Source organism: Alligator mississippiensis, chromosome 7, assembly GCF_030867095.1.
Source record: "Alligator mississippiensis isolate rAllMis1 chromosome 7, rAllMis1, whole genome shotgun sequence".
Classification (NCBI taxonomy): Eukaryota; Metazoa; Chordata; order Crocodylia; family Alligatoridae; genus Alligator; species Alligator mississippiensis.
In genome coordinates, this window is record NC_081830.1 from 13762990 (window position 1) to 13768260 (window position 5271).

The following is a 5271-nucleotide window of genomic DNA, read 5'->3' on the forward strand; positions in this document are numbered from 1 at the left end:
AGGCGGAGTATGCTTTTAAGAAACACAGGTAAGCTCTCATCCCACAGAACACCTTTGATTCCCTGAAATCCACTACAGACTTGTCTCTGCTATTGATTTGACAAGGAAGGTGATGAATTACCACAGTGACCCAGTTCCAGTAGCAAAATAGCACATAAGAAAGCTTTGTGCCTAGCATCCCATCCAGCAAACTTTGACCATGAAGGACTATTAACCAAGTTCACATTTATAGGTGACCTGAATTAGCAGGGGCATTAGCACAGGGGAAGAGCAAGGTTAATCTTAACTTGCTGGAGCTGTAGCAACATACCTTGAGCACTTTCACACCAAGCTCCTTTGAGATGGGAAAGATGGTAGCATCAACTTTTAAGTATAGGAAGTCTAATTGCAATTAAGATGATTTAAATCTAGAGGAACTTTACTTACATCAGTGACGATGGTGTGGATTGCACCCTGCTTTACTGTGGTGAACATATCTATCAGTTATACTACACACACACACACACACACACACATATCTCAATGCAGAAAAAAAATAATTAAATAACACTTATGAGAAAAAGATGGACACTTGCTTCCCAGTGAATATTTTACAGACAATCACTTTCCCAAGGCCAGCTTTGATCTCCTTATTCCTCATGCTGTAAATGACAGGGTTGACCATTGGCGGCAATATGACATACAGGACAGATTCTATGAGATCCAGAATGGATGGGGTGCTGGAAGTTGGTTTCAAGTAAGCCGAAATGCCAGTGAGAAGAAACAAGGAGACTGCAATGAGGTGAGGAACACAGGTGGAGAAGGCTTTATGCTGGCCCTGCTCTGAAGGGATTCTTAGTACTGCAATAAAGATCTGAACATACGATACAACGATGAAAACAAAACAGCTTAAATATAAACAGATACTAAAGGCAAGTATCCCTGCCTCACTGAGATAGGAGTCAGAGCAGGAGAGCTGGAGCAGCTGGGGAACATCACAGAAAAACTTGCTGACAATGTTGGAGTGGCAGAAAGGTAACCAAAAAGTGTTACCAGTGTGCAGTGCAGAGTAGGGAATGGCACTGACCCATGCACTGACTGCCATCTGGACGCAAGCTCTTCTGTTCATGATGGTCTCATAGTGCAGTGGTTTGCAGATGGCAATGTATCATGATGGTGAGGAAGGCAAAGTTGGCTGTACCGAAGAAGAAGAAAAGGAAAACTTGGGCAACACATCCAGCATAGGAAATCAACCTGGTGTTCCACAGGGAATTGCCCATGGATTTGGGGACAGTCACAGAGATAGTTCCCAAGTCGAGGATGGACAAATTCATGAGGAAGAAGTACATGGGAGTGTGTGGTCGAGGGCTACAGCCATAATAACGAGGAGATTCCCTATCAGAGCTGCCAGGTACGCTGCTAGAAAGATGTCAAAGTGTAAAAGCTGCAGCTCCCAGCTGTCAGAAAATTCCAGGAGGAGGAACTCGGTTACAGTGGTTTGGTTGGACATTGCCTTCTTCAAACCATTGTATGATGCCTGTGGACAGAACAAAAAGCTCAGCAATCAGTATCAGAATGGCTCTGATTCTCCTGTCAAAAACATCTCACACGCTCACTTTCAAATACACACAGGATCAACTGGAGCCAGATCTTTAGTCTACGGGAAAAGTTTGGTTTTGAAGGAATATTTTGATTTGGATACAAAACTGAGCAACAGCGTTATTCAGCGGGCACTATGAGACAGATGACATTCTTGCTATCAGCTAGGAGGTGTAAACTCACTACGCTTTCAAAATTCGTGTTGTATTCAGGTTCATTATGAAACTACTGTTACATGGTAGATCTTTTGTAGAGTTCACAGGGCTGAGTCACCTGCAGCATCTGTCCCAAAACTCGGCTGGAAAAAATAAGAGCAAACACAACCTTTAGGTTTAAAGCTTTAGGTGAAAAGGTCCCAACCCCACTGTGAAAAAAACCATACAGTGTGTCCAGCAAACAGTAACAGTAATATTTCAGCATGGCATCGCTCCATCTTCCCGAGGATATACCACACAGGACCTGCTTGTAAGAAATAACTCCACACCAAAGGTTTGCACACAGACTGACTGCCACCTGGTTGCAAACTAGCATACGGGGCTGCGTAAGAGCTGGATTGTCATCTCTATGTGCAAAGGAGGTACTACTATCACTCGGATACTTCTGCTCTGTATAACCAAGCTGTCACTTTGCCACCAGGACCAAAAGCAGGATTTTGGAGGGAGTCTGCCTTACTCCGGTGATTGCTACACAGCAGTTGGGTTTAGCCTGCAGTAACGGAGCCAAAAACAGAGAATCCCAGCCTCGCTGACTTTCTTTATGCCCTTCGCTTCCAGTTCTGTGTATTCAGACTTGAAGCAACTTACCGTGCTGGTCTTTGTGGGGGTTTCCAAAAGCTTCTGTTGCATTTGGTCCTCTGCTGTCAGTATTTGCTGCTCATTACCCAGCTCTCAATCTATCTAGTCTCTCTTGCCTCTGCCACTATAGCTTCTAGATAATAAAGACACGGATGATTTGATTCAAATCTATTTCTGTCTACAGATGAACTGGCTGTAGCTGCCTCTGAGTCTCCTGTACTGAAAGGGCAGAAGATGCAGTAAGGTGATTTATCTGTGTCACTCTCCTAAGGGCTTGTGGGACTCGCTCCCTAGAGCTCTTCATTGCTCAGACGCAGGGGCCTCAAAGTAAACACTCCTGATTTAATGTTTTTTAAAGGCAAAATGACCATCCTGGGTCTGTAGTTTTCATAGATTTCATAGACATTAGGGCTGGAAGGGACCTCGGAAGATCATCGAGTCCAGCCCCCTGCCAAAAGGGCAGGAAGTCAGCTGGGTTCATAGGATCCCAGCAAGATAAGCATCCAGTTTCGCCTTGAAGGTGTTCAATGTAGGCGCTTGAACCACCTCCGGTGGCAGGCTGTTCCAGACCTTGGGGGCTCGGACAGTAAAGAAATTCTTCCTTATGTCCAGCCTGAAACGATCTTGTAGTAGTTTATGACCATTCGACCTCGTCATCCCTTGGGGCGCTCTGGTGAACAAACGTTTCCACAGATACTGGTGGTCCCCCCTGATAAACTTGTAGGTGGCCATCAGATCACCCCTGAGCCTGCGCTTTTCCAGGCTAAAGAGCCCTAGGGCTCTCAGCCTGTCATCGTAGGGTCTGCTTCCCTGACCTCTGATCATGCGCGTGGCTCTTCTCTGGACTCTCTCAAGCTTCTCCACATCCTTTTTGAATTGTGGAGCCCAAAACTGGACGCAGTACTCCAGCTGCGGCCTCACTAAGGCCGAGTACAGGGGGAGAATGACGTCCCGGGATTTGCTTGAGAAATATCTATGGATGCAAGCAAGCGTTTTGGTCACTTTACTAGCCGCAGCATTGCACTGCAGGCTCATGTTCATCTTGTGGTCAATGATGACCCCCAAGTCTCTTTCTTGCATAGTGCTAGCCAACATAGCACTGCCGAGCCTATAAGGATGCTGCAGGTTTTTCTTCTCAAGGTGGAGAACCTTGTATTTATCGGCGTTGAACACCATCAGATTCTCATCCGCCCACTTGCTGAGCCTGTCCAGGTCAGCCTGGATCACCCGCCTGTCTTCTGGTTTGGATGCTTTGCCCCAAAGTTTGGTGTCATCGGTGAACTTGGCCAGTCTGCTTCTGACTCCAGTGTCCACATCATTAATGAAGATGTTGAACAATATGGGTCCAAGGACAGAGCCTTGGGGGACCCCACTGGTCACTGGACACCACAATGAGTGACTTCCATCAATTACTACCTTCTGGGTCCGACCCCGGAGCCAATTTTCCAGCCAGTGGATCGTGGAGGACCCAAGGCCACAATTGGCCAGTTTCTCCAAGAGGCAATCATGGGAAACCAGATCGAAGGCTTTTTTGAAGTCAAGATACTAGAGTTTTCAAAGATCCGTGCTAGAGGCTGGGCTATGATTTTCGCCAGCTCCTTGAGTACCCTGGGGTGAAGACTGTCAGGGCCGGCTGACTTGAAGGTATCCAGCTTCTCAAGATGTTCCTTCACGAAGTCAGCATCAATGGAGGGCAGGGGATCACCCTCACCCGGACTTCCCTGTCCCGTAGCGGGCATTGGCGTCCCATGGGACTGATGAAAGACCTACTGTGAGGCACAGGTCATAAGTTTCATCCAGGGTTCCCTGGCTCCTAGCTTAGTGTAAGTTTTGGGACATATTTACAAAGGTTTTTAGGCACCCGCAGATGCTGAGAGATGTCCAATTGAATTTAGAAAGCTCCATGAGATGGTTGGCTACTTCCTTTTGTTTAAGTGGTGCTTAAAATCACAATAGCTGCTTACCTAAATCTTTAGATATCTCAATGCCTATGGAAACTTGGTCCTGAATCTATGGCATCCTTTATACCCTTTCTCAATAAGGAGCAAACTGCCATGACTCAGATTGCAACCACTATGGGGTAAAACCATGCACAGAGGTAGTTATCACAAACTAGGGAAATCTCCTCCTCTAATTCTGGGAGACTTATTTTTCCTATACCTTTAGGTTCCTTGAAAATCATAGTCTAACTTGACAGCAAGACCAACCAGGAACCAGGTACTGGACAGAAGAAGCTAAAATGATTAGGGCTTGTGAGATCTAAGCCCAATGCTGTAATGAAGGCCAGATAAAGTTTGCCTACAAGGATTCCTAAGCACCTAAAATGCACCTTCTGTACATGTTCAGAAGCAATGAAATTCAATCACCTAACTGCATGTTTCCTTTCTAGGCTCCACTGTAATCCATATTAATGCTGGAAGGGTGCCTCATCCCGTGGAGGAATCTCATCCTATAGTTGCTCTCCAAGCATGGATGTCACACAGACAGCTGCGACCTTCGTGTACCTTCTTTTAGCACAAAGGATTAGTGGTTGGAGCACTCACCCACCAAGTGGGAGACCTGAGTGTCAGGCCCTTCTGCAGCAGTGTCTATTGAGTCTGCAGAGCGCTGGAGTCAATTGTTTTGAGACAGAGGAATCGAGGAAAGGAAGGATCCTGAGGAAAGAAAGGAGGGGAAGCAGCAGGGTACGGACTCTGGACTTCAAAAAAGCAGACTTGGACTCCCTCGGGGAACTAAGGGGCCGGATCCTCTGGGAAGCCAGTCTAAGGGGGAAAGGAGTCCAGGAGAACCCATTGCATTTTAAAGAAACCTTAGTGAGAGAGCAAGAACAAAGTATCCCGGTGCACAGGAAGACTAGCAAATACAGCAGAAGACCAGCTTGGCTTAGCAAGAAACTTCA

General features: G+C 46.4%; 1 pseudogene; it reads right to left on the reverse strand.

Moving 5' to 3' along the window:
• Positions 1 to 550: 550 nt before the first annotated feature.
• Positions 551 to 1489, reverse strand: LOC132251771 (olfactory receptor 14I1-like; annotated as a pseudogene).
• Positions 1490 to 5271: the final 3782 nt, after the last annotated feature.